Here is an 18,941-nt window from a genome sequence, read left to right on the forward strand (position 1 = left end):
CGCTCGATTAACCGGCCGTTGTTCCCCGTTAATTGGAAGAAACGAATCGAAGGATTTATTAATGGTTAGCGTTTTCCGATGATGGCTGTGTTGTAGACATATATCGAACTATGAGAAGATTTTTTTCGCAACTTCTAATATTTGTGTCAATGAACTTTTCATAAATGAATAAATATTAGTCAGTCTAGTGTAATAATAATAATAATTATAATTGATGTACGTTATTAAGAATATTTACACTGGAAACTATAAATATTTATAGAAATTTTATTTATCTGTATGTGAAGTAAGTAATGGAAAATAATTTATGAGAAAATAATTTATGAGTATTGTAAATTATAAATTGTAATAAGAATGTGTGAATATAATGTTGTTAATGTTATTATATAATAATATCAGTAATATTAGTTTATATAATATTAGTTTATACTAATATTAGTTTATATATCGAGAAAGAAATTTATTTTTCAATGAAATATCTTTTTAAAAAATTCTCTAAAATCAAAATTGCTAGAATATTCGATGAAACTTGTTACATTTTTTACGTGTAATTGAAAACGTAGCGAAATAAGTACAAATAAACGTTGCGTATCTTATCGTTACTTATCGCTAATAACCGCATTTATTGCCATTAATTAACAAATACTGACTATCGGACTAAATCACCGATACGGTTTCGAAGGATACGTCGAATATATATAAATATATATATATATATTTTTTGTTTCGATAGAGAAACGTACGATCGATGATTAATAAAACGGAATAAAAAAAAATGGAGATAAAAGAGAAAAGAACCGTACTAAATGGATGTCGTTTGACATTCTGGCGGAATAAACTTGAACATTTTGTATCGACAAATTGACATAGAGAAAAACAACAAGTTTCAGAACGTTAAATTGTTAAATTCGTTTGACAAGCCGCCGGTGGATGGTACTCTTTTGAACCCAAGAGATCCAGTATATAAATTTTTATCTCTGTTGTTGTTGTTGTTGTTGTTTTTCCTTTCTTCCTTTTTTTTTTTTTTTTTTTTTTTTTTTTTTTAGAGTTTCGCGTGTCACGAATTGGCCAGCTTTGACGCGGAGTATTAACGGTGAGAACAGTTTCGATTGAAATCGAGAGAACAGTCGCAAAGTTAAGTCATTTCCATCTCGATGAATTTTTATATTATCATTTAACTTTTCAACGCGACAATATCGAGACAAACTTTTTGAAAAGTTTTATCATTATTTATCTTTTTGTTTTCTTCAATTAATCCAAATTTATTATCTCTCCCTCAATCTTATCTATTCCTATTCGCTTTTAATTTTATCTTATCGGGCTTTATCTCTTATTTACTTATTCACACTGAATAATACAATAATACATTTTCGTTTTGTAACGATACGATCTTCGAAGAATAAAAAAAAAAAAAAAATCAATTCAAATTTCGCCGATTTTCTCTCGTCTTGCCAACTCATCGCAACGAAACGAGCCGAGTATTATCCGTATCCCCGCGATCGTTATTTGTTGCACGATCCCTCGGCTAACTTTTTTCCACGCCATGGAATTGCCTCTCGATTATTGTCATCGTGACAAAAGCGTCGTGGATGCTCGGGGGCGAAAGGCAAAGAGAAAAAAGAAAAAAAAGATAAAAAAGATAAAAAAAAAATACGAAAGAAATAACGAGCTCCTCTTCTTCTCTCTCTCCTCCTCGAAGTTTTCTTTCCGGGACGACGAAGGAGCCGCCCTTCGAACACGTTCGATTAAGTTGCGTCTGCGAAGGGACGCGAGTCAACAAACTCGAACGAGGTGGCCCTCGTGATCCTGTTAATACCGGTGGATAGTGGCGCACGGATGAACCATCGTCGCGAGCAATTTCACCGCGAGTAATTCGAAGATGTGGCGTGTAAAGTAAAAAAAAAAAAAGAAAAGAAAAAGACACGTAGCAGAAAGTAGAGAGACGATTATTCTTTGTCTGGTTACAGAGCCAAGAGGATAGTTCTCTTCAGAGTTTAGGGAAGGGGAAGAGATGGAGTGGCAAATTTTGATGAACTTGGTCCTCGAGAATTAAGATTAGAGAAGCTACTTCGAAACGTATCATCAATCTAGCATACTCGTGGCATTGGAAGATCTTATCTCTAAATTGGAATTACGTCATAATTGGATAAATTGATATATATATATATATTCGAGGATATAATAAAATATCGAATCGAATAATTTGCAAATAAAGATATAAAAAGTATAATATCTCTTAATCATTTATGAAGATATATATACAGAAACGCGATGCAAATAAACTACTTATCCCACAGAACCCATAAGGATAGTTTCACATCACGTTATCTCTATAGGGTAATTAAATACACTCGACACGATAGGGAATATTTCAAAAGTTGGCATCGACCCATCACTCCGTGGAATTACTCCACGATGATTAATACCCGGACTTAAATCTTAAAATTGAATTAATTCCACGTGATTATTCTCCTCATCGCTCCCCAAATCCAACTTTGCCCTCGCTAAGAACCAACTTCGATTTTCATTCCGTCGAACTTCCGGTCCAAGGACAAAACTCGCTCTTCTTATCCCGAGGAAAGAACAGGGAAGAAACCAACCCCTCTTTCCCCCGTTCGGAGTAATCTGTCAGACGCAGAATTGCGCGTTAAGAACCGCAAACATCCCCGAAATCGATCCAAAGCCTCTTCCTCCCCTCCCCTCGACAACGGATCTCAAACTCAAGTTTGACAAACTGCATCGATTTCCACGATGCAAGATTGTGACAGATCACACGATTCGACAGAGACGTCGAAATATAGATAAGGGGAACAGATAATGGCCGTGGATGAATTCGAGGTCGGACCATTAGTCGATCTATTAGACGGTGGCGTAAAAGTGACCTCGATTCCGTTCCGGAATGTCGAGGCGGAAGTCTCTCGAAGGAGCGGCGGGACTACTTCGAAATAGATCGAAATTTTCAACAGAGGAAAGCTGGTAACTGCGAGAGCGTAAGATCGAATTTCTCCAACTTGCCTCGATTTCGGTTAAGGGAATGCTTCTCTCGTACAATGAGTTTTATTCGCTTATCGCCTCGGTCGATACTTGATATTTCACTTCGTGAGTGAGAACTTATCGGGTTGGGGAGTAAATGTTAAACGGTGAATCGATGGAAACTAAAATTGAATGGGTCGAAATTTAGTTCGGATTTATTTGGGATTGGGAGATTATTTGGTGGTGGGAGGATAAAAGAGGAATTCTGTTTGAAATTTTGACGATTGCCGGGGGAAGAGTTGATCGGGATCTTTGATTTATTTTATCGAGATAATGGTTCGTTAAGCGAATGAAAGAAATATTTGAAACTCGATTCTTCTTCAACGTTTCGGATTAATTTTCATACCTCTTTCTCTCGAATCATTAATTTTAATGGATTGAAAAATTGGCAAAATTTGACGAATGAATTTTGAAGTAAATTTTAACATTAATCCGAACTTAATCGCTCGTCACTGTTAAGTAAAATTATGTTTTACGAACAATTTTATCTGAATCGAGAAGGAGGAGAAGGAGGAGGAAGGACGAGAGAAATATTAATCGCATTATTTCTACCACGATGACGCTGACTAAATATTTAAACAGCCGGAGGAGAACGATTAAAGGAGTAATCGCGCAGGAATTTTAACTATACAAACAGCTATTTTGATCGCTGCAAAATAAACGATCGTTTTCAAGTTGTTCGTCGATAGATCACGAACAATTTCGTTATTTCGCTTATCTATCTGTATATTATATACGCGGGTGTAAATACTAATGTATTGGTGGCTTCCGCGTTGCATTTGTATCGTAAATTAACAAACATGATATTAATAATTACGATGTAAAGCGCAGGGAGAGCCTAGTTGATCGGGCATCGCAAATCCGGCAAATGTTATTGACAAGCGATGCAATTCGCTCATTGGCATAGCTTATCACAGATCGGAGAGAGAGAGAGAAAGTGAGGATAAAATTGGGGTGAAATAGGAAAAAAAGTACACTGTGGAAAATGTATACGAAGGAAACGAGAAATTTCGTTTTTGCATTACATTCGAATTTCAATGTTACGCGTATTTATCCACGTGTGCTGTTAAAAAAAAAGAAAAAAAAAAAAGAAAGAAAGGAAAAAAAGAAATGGAAGAAAAAAAAATAAAAAGAAAAATATAGTGCACACTCCAATAGGAAAAAACGATGCTCCACGTTTTATTCTATTTAGTTACGTTGATTCGCGAATAACGTTGTAATACTGTTAGAGATAAACAAATTGTACCGCGTATTTACACGACGAGGAGAGAGAGAGAGAAAAAAAGAAAAAAACGAACGATAATCTACTATTTGTTCCACATATTTGAACTCGAGTAATATACTCGATGATCATCGAAACACAATTATGAAATTGCCGTTATAAAATTATCGAACGTTATCAAATGTTGCAGGAAAGGAATAGATAATGAGTTATCTGTTATCTAAAGGGGGAAAATATTGATCGTGACCGAATTCTCGAGCACAAGGAAATACGTTTAACCGTGATGAACGTGGTAATTATTAAAAAATTCAAAGTGTGATCGATCGTTTGGCAGATTGGTTCATTTATTTAACTTGATTCTTATTAGGGTGAAGAGAGTGAAGAAATTATCGAAGAAATTTAGATTGCTGTTACGGGTATTAATTATTAGATGCCTCAATAACTACCATCTAAGCTTGTTAATTAATTAAAATCTACTAAACAATTCTCAATTTATCAACTGTTTATCAACTACAAATCCTATTATCGTTGGTTCCTATTATCGTGAACGCGATCTTTCACATTCTTTTTCGAAAAATTAATTTTCAGATACTGGAAACACGCACGAATATCGTTATCTTTCTATTACGCGAATCTCGATTCTAATTTTGTTCGCTCTATCTTTTATATCGTCGAATAAAATAAATAAACGATAAACTTACATTGTTATTCCTTCTTCCCGTATAAATTTTCTCCCCAACTCTCAACGTCAAAGAAAAATTTCCTTCCTACACGTGAACCCTCGTGGTTTTCTCGTGGCGGATCGATCGAGAACCGCTTCGTTAATGAGTCATCATCGATACGCCTCTCCAGACACCCATCTAATGACTCATGAGCGTCTTGTCAACAAGAGGCTCGTCGATCGACTTCCAAACTTGAAACACCGCCTCTCCAAACAAAACAAACGCTTTCCAATAACGCTTTCGATCCTCGTCACGCGGTTTTGTCCGGAAAGTTGAGGGCACACGCGATAAATATGAGAAATCGAGGATGAATTGAGGAAGAGGTGGGTGAGAAGAGGAAGACTGGTGCGACGATTCGAATCACGACGAATGGACGTAAAAGAGAGAAAGAAAAGAAAAAGAAAGAAAAGAAGAAAAGAGAAAAAAAAGGAAAAAATTACTGATCTCTCAGATCCACTTGGATTCCAAACGCGGACTTACGCCACCCTCGCGACCCATTACGTCCATGCTCTCTTCTATAGTTTTTTCCAAGTTGCCGTTCCAACTTATTCCCTCGATTCTACTGATCGTCGCACTTCTAACCTGATTTACAGATGTCCCTTGCAGGATTCTAAAAGAGCGGTGGTTCCCAATATTTTTGCCAAAGTATTTTTGCAATTTTCTATTTCCACTTGAATATTTTATATTAATGCGATTTTAAAAATAATAGATCAGAATTTTTCTATTGCAAATTACAATTGTAAATTGGATAAATCTCGATCGAGAAATATCTTGGATAAGATAAAAATAAGAATTTAAAAAGAAAGTTTTAGATTATATTTAAAACAGATTGTTCTTAAAAGGAAGAATTTCAAAAATATATATAAAAGCTTGCGTTAATTTTTCATCAACGATCGGTCCGACTCGATTCATTTCACGCGAATACGATTCAATTTATACATCAATCATTCGACAACTCGCGCAATAATTCCGCTAATTCCTCCTTCAATTTATAATTTTTCGTTCGAATAATCGAGAGAGAGGGAGAGATTTCGCGTTTAGATTTCACGTTTCGAATAAATACATAACACGTTGGAACCAACTGCATTTCCATCTCTATTTTCGTTCGCAACAGATGTTCGTACAATTAGAATCACGTTTCCAAAACGCTAATTTAAATAATAATAGTTACATTTCACTCAATCAACCGAAATTTCGCGAAAATTCCCCCCTCCCTCCTCGACAAAATTCCAATTGTGATTTTCAATTTTCAAAATTTGATTCGCGAAATCATCACGCGAGGCAGCGATCTATTAATAGATCAAGTAGTCGAACCAGCCTGGTAAAGCGCAATCCCCCAAACGTATCATTTTCACTCCCACGGTATTAAGACGTCGTTATCGTTTTTCGAACCCCCTCCCCCTTTCTCACCCCTTGGATTTATCATTTGTTCCGGGTATACCGTGCCAAGCGGCAATAAAACTCGAGATTGCACGATTGGATATCCGTCCATTGACGGTTCTCGCTCGGCAGCGTTTAACCGACCGTTCCTTTTCCACACACACACACACACACACACACGTACACACATACGCGCTCACCCTCTCTTTCCACCCCTTCAACGCGAAACGGATACACGTCGACCGGATACTCTCGATGATCCGGCGAAATCTGGCGGTGTTAATTAGCGAAATAAACTGGCCACGAACGTTGTTAATCGGCAGGATCACGCGGCCCACATAAGAGAGCGGAACATGGTTACGATATTCGATTGGGGGGAGAGGGGGGGGGTTGGTGGATCGATGAAATCCAAGCGTTCGATGCTTCCCCGTTTTCTGCCGGCCGCGTGCAACAGCCGGTTAATGGAATTGATCGGTGCCGGGCGCCGAGAGAGAGAGGATATCTCTGGCAATTAATCAAATTATTAAGCCGCGTGTGGTGCGTCGAGCCGCGTGTTGTTCCGCAAATATCCGCGCGACGACGGAGGCGTGAACCGCTGATAAAGAGCGATAAGCGGCCCGGTTCGAATCACAATTGATAAAGGATTTCCCGTTCGACTTCCTGTCCTTCCTTTTTCTTTCTTTTTTTTTTTCTTCTTCTGCGAAATTTCGTTGAAAAATATAGAACGTTAAATCTATGAAGTTAACCGTGTCAAGCGATCGAAAATTACGAATTGACGTTCGCTCGTCTTGAGAATTTTAATTTTAGAAATTCGACGTAAAAAAGACGAGTGACGAATATTGCAAAATACCTTAAATCGAGACGAAGATATATAAAAATAATCCGATTTTAAATCTAATTAATTGAAACGGATAAAATCTTTTTTTCCTTCCAAACTAACGATAACTTTTTAACGATACGTTAAACTAAATTTCAACTACTATTGCGAAAAATATTTAAGAGCATTCAAAAAGAAAAAAGAAATCCCCAAATTCCCAAATCGGAAGGAAAACGTTCCTCGTTCTAAAATATCACTTTCGAAAACGAAACGGATCCACGCGAAATTTCATAACTGCTCGTCTCTCCGCTCTTCTCCGAGAGAATAGATATTTATAACGCGGCACGCGTCCTGAAGGAGAGAGATTTCGGGAGACGCGACGAATATGCGATCAGGCACGGTTCCAGAAGCGATCTCGCTCGTCCGTTTCGGATGGGGGGGAGGGGAGAGAAGCGAGCGAATCGAGGTGTCGAATAATGGGGCTGAAAGGGATCCCTTTGGGCGGAACAGGGAGAGATTGGGGCGGCGTGTCGCGAGGAGAGTGACAGCATAAGCTGCTCGTGGAACGCGTCTGCTCGCGTTCGCGAAATTGCCAGTAGCAGAAGCTTTCCAAGGAGTCTGAAGACGGAGAACGGGGGAAGATGGCGCGGCATAGCGCATCTGCAACAGATAGAAGACACTTTAGCCGATACGTTGCGCGCCAAGTCGTCGTTGACGTTTCCAGGATCGATCCGCTCCACGGGGATAATTCTTGGGGACGCGTCGACGTCGACGACGACGAGTATTATTTGCTTTTAAGGGAATCGCCATCGATATGGATTCCGTTCGGAACGAACGGGGACAGGCGCACTCCTGTCGATACGATCGGCTCTCGTGGATCGGTCGCGTGCGGGTTTCGGTTTCAATGAAATAACTCGAATGGGAAAAGTACCTCTTTGCTCGAGGTAAAGAGTTTAATTAATCGGATGATCGGTTAATTTTTTTTGAAAAATTGAAGTGAATTACACACGAAGAAATAAGATAGCTTCAATTCATGATATAATTTAAACGTTATTTATAATATAATTGTTTCCTAATTTTGATTCAGTCACTTCTGGAAGATTTATTCTTTAACCACCGCACAGATAATTCGTCGTCGTTAGGAAGTGATAGGAAGAGTTAGAGATCGAATAATTAATTTCGATTCGACCGGATTCGTTGTTGATTCGATATCCCTGATATTCTTCTTCCAGCGTATGGATCGTTTAATCTACTCGAAACGCGGGATACGTATTCGGTAACGCGGAAAAGCGTGAATTCCACGGGATGCGCGGAAAACGGGGATATCAAACTCGAATAGAAATGGAAATCAACGAGGAGGAATAGGGGTGGCACGGGTTGAAAGGGGAAATTTTTATAGCGGGGGCCCGAATAACGATCTCGATACGCACACATGTCGTACACACACACACACACACAGCGAATCTATTCCGCATCATTTGACTTCACGTAATACCCCTGCACCCTGTCGGATACGCGATCCGATCTTTGTAACGCGCCTGTCCATCCATTCACCCGTCCAACACGTATCCCAAGATGTATGGACTCTTGAAAGTGCATCGAGCCGCGTCGCTATTAATAAGCCGCCAAGCATCGAGAACCCGCGCACCCTTAGAAATGCATCCTGTGAAACTGGAACAACCCCTCTTCTCCTCGACTTGCCGCGCCCCACCTTGCGCCTCCACTTCCTCTTTTTCACTCCTTCCTTTCTTTTTTCCACCAACTTCGATGCTAAGTCGCCTCGATCAACTTCTTCCCCCGAAGAAATTGGAGGACTTTGCTGCGAGAATGGGAAGTCATTTGTAGCGACTTTGGGGGAAATTAAATAGAAAAAAAATCGTTTGTGGAATTATTGCTTCGATTAAAAAAAAAAGAAAAAAAACGCTGATAGAAGAAGAAATATATATATTTTCGTACAAGTAATTGAATCGGAAGAGATCATTATTTCTTTAAGATTTTTTAATTTGAAACTATTGGACGAAATGCATCAAGAACACCAATATATCTTTCGATAATAAAAAATAAGATTGTCTTGAACATCGAGCCACAGAAACTATTTTTATTATAAACAGAAAATCTTATTTCCTTACACATTTAGACGATATTTCTCACATAAGAAAAGATCGAATCTTCTCAACAAGTCTAAAATTAATGACAAATCATTAATTCCTCTTTCGATATTCTCTCATTAACGTGCAGCACGATGCAAAATCGTTTCTTCTTCGACAATTCGACGTCCATTCTCGGAATCCGCAAGATCTCGAAACTCGAAAGGGTAAAAACGGTATCAGAAGCGGCACTCCTTTTCCACAATTCCGGAAGAAAGGTACATTAGGGCGAAAAAATATCGAGAAGTAAGTAGCCGCATAAATCGCCCGCGGCGTGCCGGTACAATGCGACTTTCAAGCGTATGCCCGCTCGCTATCGCCCAATAACTCCCGTCCTTTCATATCTTACCAATAATTCGTCCTCTAGCCAGCGGCGGATCAGAGAGAGAGAGAGAAAGAGGATAGGCAGAATAGGACAGAGGGCGTTTCCCTCGGCCCAGGGAAATTTATCCAGCAGATAAAAATGTCTGTTAGAGTTTATATAGGGAACGGTGAGATTTCAATAAAACCCTCGATTGTAAAGTACAGATAGAGGAGGCCGTCCGGACGTTACACGGGTCAGTGAAGCTCAAAGTCGAACTCTCTCTCTCCCTCTCCCGTCCCCTCTATATCGTCTCTTTCTTGCGGAGGGAGACTCTCACCCGCTCTTCTTCACGGAACAGACTCGCGACACGCCCTCTATGCAACGTCGTGTTATCGATACGTGAGCAGCTTTTTGTCTTTTTTCTCTTCTCTCTTCTTTTTTTCGGCGGAGAATCATCCCTCCACAAGTTTGAGGGTTGCTCGAGGAACGATGGATACAGCAACCTCGGCCGGACGGAGCGTGTTGTTTCTGTTTGTCGAGGAGAAGATGGTTGGAAAAGTGGGCGGTCGTGTCGTTGGCGGAATTTGTTTGATTCGAGAAACGTTTACTTTTGAAAATGTGGAGGATTTCGAACGGGACGCGACCTAGTTTAATGGGAATTCTATTTACAATCTGATTTCTTTTGTTCGCACCCCAGAATTCGAACGGTTTTGAATATCGACGTAACACTTTTGACACTATTTCCTTCTTCTAACTGTCGCGAATCTTCTCTTTCTCTCATTCTTGTTATCCTTCCGTATTCTTATTTTCCCTTCCTCGGATACATTCCGGTAAACGGAATTTCTCTTGCGCAACTTCAAAATAAAAAATTTCAATATCGTAACCGGTTTCTTGCATCGAAATTCGTCGAAAAAAGAAAAAGAGAAAGAAAAAGATTCTTCGCTCGAAGTGAAGGGGGAATAATACACAATTTAATAAACTAACCTGCTCTCTCGATCCTCGCGGCAATATCATAACTCAGAGGAGAATTTTTGCTCCAGCGATCCAGATTGCGTCCATTACATTGAGTAATGTTAAAGAAGTTATCAAGATAGTAGAGAGAGAGAGGTAGATGGTTGATGTCATTTGTCATTGGAAAAATCAATAAAGAAAGCGTACACGGTCGATCGGTTCCGTGGGCCAGCTTTCTCCTCCAGTATGGGCGCAGTAACCGTTCGAACAGCCCTCGAACACGTGGTCGCCGCTGTTCAACGTGGCAAGCCTTGAATCAGCCCGCCTGGCACTATCAATCCTGGTGGCGGCGTCCGCTTTAAGACCAGCCATAAAGAGCGAATCGGGCGATTTAACCGAAGACTTCCGCTCGTGGGACGCGCTTGTTGCCTCGCGTCACGTTCAACGACCGATCGAAACCGACGATAAAAACGGATATTTAAGGGGAATTAAACGAGAGCGAAGGTTTACGAGGAATGGGCTGTTTCTTCTCGTTACCGCGTAATGCGTGGAAAACGAGGGTGAAAAGTATGTACGGTTGTTTTCACGGTGACAGAAGGCCGGGTCGTTGGAACGAAAGAAATTGTTCTCGGCAATTGTTAATTTTCAGGTTTAAACGTGGATGGGATGGATAAGGTGACGGGTTGGAAGTAACTCGATCCACGTCGTTTCTCTTTACGATCGTTCGGTCGATGATGCTTCTTCCGGGTGAAATTTCTAGAATGACGTTGTCCAAAAGGATAATTGTCTCTTTCAAAACGAGATTGAAATTCCTCTTGTAAAATTGTTCCTCATTTAATCGTACATCACACCTGATGGATAACTGATTGATAATCGCATATATATGGCACGGTAATAACATCGTAAAATGAAATTGACGAACATTCGTCGATATTCCGTACATAAATGGAAAACGATTCACGATTGGCAAAATATTTAAGTTGTCATCGAGTCGTCGCCTTGGTATCCGAGAAACCAACTTGGAAAAAATTGTTCGTTTCTTAGAAATGATCGATGGATAAAATTAATTATTCGATTGTTCGAATAACCGATCGATGGACGACAATATCGAGAAATTTCTAACGTCCAAGGATTGATCCACACGTGTATATACTCGATACGCGTGACGAGGTCGCGCGAGAAGTGGATAATTAGTACGACCGATCCGAATAGTCTCACGCAGGATTAATTACGTGGGCTGCGATGTACGGGCGCACACATACGCAGCTGAACACATATAAATATTACACGTAACACGTGACAGTGTCGGGGATCGGCGCGCACACGCGTATACACACACACACGTACCGCGTCCCTATATGACCATCCATCTAGTTATAGACACGGGAATACGTCAATTTGTGGCCCAATATGTATCCTGTACGTGACTAAACAAACTTTCGACCCAACACCGCCCTCCGCTACACGTACGTCCTCCGACCACCGCTTAGCATTATCGGCCGAAGAATGACGAAACTGCACACAACAACCCCTACTGCTGCTCCTCTCGCGTGTACACGCTGGCTCATCCAACTGGTCCACAACTTTTTGCAAATACACACAGAAACGCACCTGTGCCAATACGAACCAATACGCACCAAGTGTCGGTATCGAATGCTACGAAATCGAGTTTCGCCCGTAGCGTGTTCAACCTACGTAGAGAGAGAGAAAGAAAGAGAGAGAGAGAGAGAAAGAAAGAGAGAGAGGGAGAGAGAGGAACTATGCGGTATTCCGCGCGGTTCTACTATTCGGTGGTATGTCCTACACGCGTTTTCCTAAGGCGAACGCTGTGTAGCACGAATGAAACTGGATGGAGGGAGAGTAGCGTGTATACGCTGGACCAACGGCAGTTTAGACCACGATTTATAGGGCATTAAACCAACACGCGGCCACCGCTCGTTCCGAACTCTTCTAGGCGCGGGTATAAATATCATACCCCCTACCCCCTCGCCCCCATTTCCGCAAGATTATTCTCCGGCTTCCGTGGCGGGATATTTTCTTAGCCCCGAATCGATGAAATACGGGTTGCGTCCTCGAAATATTTCACGGCTCTTTGAATTTACTATACTTTTTTGTCTATAATTCCTTTTTTCCTTCCCCTTCCCCCCTCTTTTTTTCGTTCTTCCTCGTCCGGAATTTATATCGCCGTGAATGAGAATATCCGTTCGAATCACGCTCAATCGTTCTGTTGATCGAGACCGCGTTTTTCACCTCCTTCGTAATATAATCGAATATCTTTTTTTCAATTTTCTCCCGTGACGCGACACGATTTTATGAAACGACGATTTTATCGGTATCGGTCATGAAGTGGCGATAATAGTAATAATAATAAAAAACAAGCGATTCATTTTTAACGCATGGGGAGGGAAAAAAATCGATCGTCGCAGGATGGAAGAATAAAATTTCGAACGTTTCGATCGATGATGAAATCGGAAGAGAATCGTGACAAAATTTTTCGCCATTGTTTCGATGATATGCGGAGCAGCTTAAGGGCGAAATTAGGATGAAACTATCCACCTCCCTCCTCCACCCCCAACACTGATGACTCGCAACAATATCCCGGCTAAACAGAGAGATACAACAGTTCGATTTGGATCAAAGTGGACGCAAGTGCGTTTGACCGACAACGATAATAAATAACGATCCGAAGAGAGAGACCGGTTTTCCCTTGATCCATCATATCGATCCCGTCCCTCATCGACGCCGCTCATCGACCCTAGCTCTCTCACTCTCTCATTCCTTCTTTCTCTCGCTTAGATTAGAATTCTTATATACGTTGAAGATGGAAAATCGATCCCTCCACGGGGGAGGTAGATTCTCGGTGACTGTTACAAGCCACTTTTATAGTCTCGTATCTCCAAGATATTTACAATATAGAAAAGACAATCTTCCGTCTAACCGTCAGCCAATCGTAAAACGTCTAAAGCCCCCCGCCCCCCGCCCCCTTTATTAAACGATAATAGTTATCGCGCCATGAAACTCGCTCCACACGACTCGCTTCGCTCATTCAATCTTCCGCATTGTCCACGCGAATTCCATTCTCTGTTTCCTCCCTCCTCTTCTCCCATTTTAAGAGAGAATAACGAAAAAGTAGGCGCGTTGATTTTTGCGCGTATCTTTTATTTAGCCCGGTTGTATACGGTTTCCGGATACCAGAAACGTATGGACCGACCTCCCCCATCAAAGAGAAAGAAAAGAGAGAGAGAGAGGAAGAAAAAAAACGGTAAAAATTGATCCTTCAAATCGCGTGCAATTCCACGGGAATGCTGTTTGTTTGTCGCACGTGAGCGCACAAGAGAGGACCGACCGAGCGCTATTCCGAAAGGGAAAACAGTAAACGGTTCTCACGCGGGCGTCCACTTGCGAAAAAAATGTTTCCTCTCTCCCCCCCTCCCCTCCCCTCCACCCCCCGTGGCACAAAAACGTGTGTTATTCTTGCGCCGCCTCGAGGTAAACTCGTTACCACGGGGCTGCTCCACGGACGATCGCACGGTTTTTTCGCTCGTGGCCGCTTGATACAGCAATTACGATGAGGCAAACACGCGATAAAACTCTTTCGCCCGACTTTTTGTTTCCCCGTGGACAGAGAGGGAGAGGGAGAGGGAGAGGGAGAGGGAGAGGGAGCTGTCTGCGTTCGAATGCACGCGTGGAACGAATGATAAAAGGGGGAAGAGGGGATATGACTCCCCGTTCCAGACGCATCTCCCCTCTTCCTCGATCCTTGGCTTGTTTGCACTGCGAGAAACCGGTCGTTCCCCTCTTCCCACACCCCTCTCCTTTCCCACCGAATAGAATTTCAATCTGGGGAGAATGTAATCGTTGAAATTCGCGGGATCCTGAATCGCATCGATGCAAGTTTCATGCCACGCTACTACTACTATTACTACTACGGTGGCATCGATCGATCCAAGGGGAGAATAAATCGTCCTCTCGATTTATGAACCGATTCAATCAAATTTTGATTAACGCGGCTCCTCCTTCCGATGATCACGGATCGAAATATATATATATATATCTTACTCTCCGTGGACAGGTACATCGTTTGACAATTCTATCACAGTATGTATATATATATATATATATATATATATATATCTACTTCATCCGATATTTCTCGTTTTCATTGAATTTCGAAGCCGATTTCGCATCGAATTTACGGAACCACCTTACAGAGCCACTCTTTTTTTCCTCCCCCTCTTCATTCTTTCAGAAAGCTTAAATCCATCGAGCTCCTTAGCCTTTGAAGTTTCTTCTGAAAAGAACCGCTCCCTGTTTCCCCGGTGTTCGAAAGGAACTCGAATTTACCCGATAACTTTTCAGATCCGATATAATTTTGAGGAACGGGAAGGAGGGGAGAGGAGCACAAAGAGTCGAATGGAAGTCCGAAGGAATCCTCCTTCCAAGTGTATTTACCGCAAACACGTACTAGACGGGGCGAGATACGTGACGCAAGTAACGAGAAACCGAGGCTTTTCTCCACCGGTGGAGGAGAGGAGGCCGGATGAGCGAGCCCGATGATGAATCGTATCCGAGGGCATTCACGCGACGCGGTTGTGCAACGCTTGTTTCCGCGACGATCACGGTTCGTCGAGCCCCAAAGAGCCGGCCCTCTCTCCGCCCAAAATCGAATCTTACGAATTTTCAACGTTCCACCACTTTCGCCGCCCCTCCCTCCCTCGAAAACGCAATTTCGAGAAACGCGTGACTTTACCACCGGGTCCCATTCCAGGCGAATTTTTCGAAATTGCACCTTTGTCCCGTCTAATTCATCCGATTTGTTCGAGCTCTTTGTGCGACCTCTTTCTCTCTTCGACCGCCTCTCCGAAATTGGTCAATATCGGTCACTTAAGGAAAAAGCAAGTTTGAAAGCAAGCTTTTTCGAACGAGCCATCTTTTTTCTTTGCGACTTAAAATATTTACGCTATATATATTATGAGATTCTTTTTAAAAGAATCTGGCAGATACAAGGATCGATGGAGGATTTCAGGCAGCTTGTTGAAAAATCAATCGAGATCGTAAAGATAAAACTCGTTCGATATACACGATTTAACTCATTTTGTCTCGGCAAAACGAGATCTCCGAGCAAGCAGCAGAGAATGGGAAACGGCGAGGGAGGAATGGAAGAACGGTAAATTTCTCCGCGAAATTGAAGTACAGGACTTAAAGTTTATCCAGATAAGGGCGAAGGATGTCGCGGAATGTGTGTAACTGTACGTTGGTGCAAAGATTGCTGGAAACGAGACGAGCGTGGAACGAGTGGAATAAGCTAAACGCGTCCCGTGCAGAATGAAAGGGGGTGACCGAGCCCCGTGGATGCTGCTGGCGTCCGTGTGTGTTTCAGACTCCATTACTCGAATTGGAGTGGGAATACCGGTTGGTCCCTGCACACGTCCCCCATATTTCGGACAAACGTTCGCGCCCATCGGCCAGTGTCGTCTTCACTCGCCAATAAGAATATAGCCGGTCGTCCTATTTTCCACTGTGTCTTCCCTTATACCCTCCTCCCTTGCTATTTTCGGTATTCCACACGGTTCTCCTGCAAACTATCTCTCCTATCTTCCGACCAGATCTCCACGTTTCTCTGCGTTCTCTTCTTCTTCTTCTTCTTCTTTCATCCTCTGCTATTTCGTTTTGCGGAAAATAAATTTCTTTCGTGGATGGAGGGGAGGGACGTTATAATGCTCGAACTTTTCTTAGTCACCAAGGGGTAAATAGATTTGATTCACGTAGGGAATCTCGAAATTAATTTAAAAGTTGGTATGTATGCTCGGGTACAAGCGTGAAACAACCGAGGAGAGAAGCAAGAGGTTCCTGTGGAAAAATGAACGAACCGTGGGGTTCGTTACTTTCGCCCATTGACCACGCTTCCCTCAATTTTATCCCTGCCCTCGTTCTCCTCCTCGAATTTCCGTTGCAAACTTCCTTCTTAGAGGAGAATTTCGAACATCCCTATATCACTTCCCCGTCTAATCTTTTCCAACCTTCTCCGTGAAAATACGAGCGTATTTGTATGTGCAGAGATACACGTATGTAGGGATAAGATGAGTTTTCGAAAAGTTATCCTTTTATAACGAAGGTAATTTTTTAAATTATTTACAACATGAACGTAATTTTCCGTGGAATGTATTTTTTTTCGAAAATATTGAGAAACGTCTGAAAGTGAGATGGACTTATGATAGGTTAAGTTTTTTACAAGTAGATGTAATCATTCTTTATAAGAAAATTACGTGTAATTATTCTATCAAACTGATCATTTTTCACATCACAAAGTATATCTTAAAAAACCATTCGTGATAAAAATTTAAACATTCAATATTTATATTTGTATTGCTGCATTATTACTATATAAGATTATTTTCCTTGCAAAAGTTACGATTATTTTCACTTTTGCTATCGATATCGCTTCTATCCCTCTTATACGGATCACGGATATATTTAAAAATTAACGAGATCTCCATCAACGTCGAGAGTCCGGCAAAACCTCCCGGTTACTTCCTCTTCCATCGTTCTTTCCTCCTCCAAATTAAATTCCAATCGATCAACGATTGACATTAAAACCAATTTCCACTCTTTCGGAAGGCGAGACTCGCGTTAAAGGGGTTTCGATGTCGAAGCTTGCGAAACAACTCGGCCCCAAGAGCAGACGTTAAAATCAATTAATAGACAGACCGTTTTCATTATGATTTCATTGGGTTCGCTTCGGGATAGGATATCGACCTTATCACGGATCTCTCTCTCCCCCTTTCCCTCCCATCTCTGGCTTCCGGTTACTGCGAATATTGGAGACACGGAGCGCAAATGAAACGGTCCTCCGAAACCGCCCTAAGAAACGTGTATACACACACACATATTCATGCATTCGTTTACACGTGGCTCCAGTTCCAATTTCTGGCTTCGCTACCCTTCGGTCGAATTTAAAGAGATGTCCATATCGGGGAGGGAAGTAAGTAGGGAGAGGAAAAAAGGTTGATACGGTGCTTTGCAGTCGGTGTGTATACAACGTTCGACTTTTTAAATTTTTTAACATATTTGGAATTCGATCGAGCGGAGCGCACGATTGTGTAAATGAAATTACAATTGACTTTGACGAGAAAATCTTTCTATTCACTTTTCTTTCTTACTCGGTGAAAGGGTTTTATTCTTTAGAATATTTAAAATTCAGAGATTCGTAAGAGAATTGGTGTCCAAATATATTATGATAGCGTATGTGGAAAATGGATAAAAAAACGAAAGTCTGGAAATTGAATTCGTTATGCACCGATTATTCAAACGTTAGAATTGATTTCACGTTTGCTGCATTATGCAGGTATACTCCGGTGCAACACGCGAGCATATTGCGGTGGTTTGGCATAAGCGGGGGCCCAGGTTCGTCTGTAAAAACCGAGAAGTAATTTCGCGTTGAACGAGGCGGAGGTAGCTTTTATGGCGGAAGGATTGCCATTTTCGCGGTCGAATTTAATTTCAACGTTGGCCACATCAACGGGAATAACAATATGTATATATATATATATATACGTATGAGAACAAGCGATACGAGGATTTACATTACCCTCGTGATTAATTATTAATCGAAATAGAGGGAAACATCGAGCATTATCGTAAAACGAAATTAGCCCCGTCCACGTTGATTTGTGTCACGCCGCGATCATCTCTCGATTAAACGTTACAATATCGCGAGAATGCTGTTGATGAGAAATTTCCGTCGAATCGGGCTCCAAGATCGCCTTCTAATTAAGCGTTTTTAATTTAAAAAAGAATAATTGATAAAAAAAATTGATCATTACGTGTACGCAGATTACGATTAAATCTGAGAATTCGTAGTCTTGTGTAAATTATTTTGAGATTCGTTTAAACGAAGAATAGTTCTCATCATCATTAATATATTTTATAATATTAATTGTTACGTTGAAATAATTTAAAGCAACGTGAAATTATGATATAGTTTCATTTTATTTTAGTCGAATTATTATGATTCTCATTGTTCATTCAATATTAATATTGAATTCTTCAATATTTCTCGTTTTTGCAAATTGAACACACCTATAATAAAATAAATATACAATATCTTATAGATGAAGGATACTTAGTTTGTTTTCAAATCTTCTTCATTTCGACATATTATTTTCTTGCACGTGTAACAATATCTTTTATTTATCTTTGCGACGCGCCCATCTAAATCACTCTACACAAAAGTTGCGCGCAAGAATCTCAAGGGTATACACATCGTTATCCCGTCAATCTTTCCAAGAAAGCGTGTAACAGCTGGAGCGAATTGAGAGGTCGGGCTTCGATAGGCTCGAGGACGTTATCGCTTTAAGAAAAAGAG

General features: G+C 41.1%; 1 protein-coding gene across 3 annotated transcripts in view; it reads right to left on the reverse strand.

The window, feature by feature from the left end:
• LOC410662 (lachesin) overlaps positions 1-18,941 on the reverse strand; it is a 273,388-nt gene that overhangs the window by 114,817 nt on the left and 139,630 nt on the right. Inside the window, exon 1 of one of the 3 annotated variants that reach the window (XM_026446142.1) lies at positions 4,957-5,676. The exons of the other annotated variants lie outside the window; for them this stretch is intronic. The gene's annotated coding sequence lies outside the window, so the exon portion shown is untranslated. Of the gene's footprint in view, positions 1-4,956; positions 5,677-18,941 lie in introns of those variants that run through there. 3 annotated transcript variants of the gene reach the window in all.

This window comes from Apis mellifera, linkage group LG1 (genome assembly GCF_003254395.2).
Source record: "Apis mellifera strain DH4 linkage group LG1, Amel_HAv3.1, whole genome shotgun sequence".
NCBI lineage: Eukaryota > Metazoa > Arthropoda > Insecta > Hymenoptera > Apidae > Apis > Apis mellifera.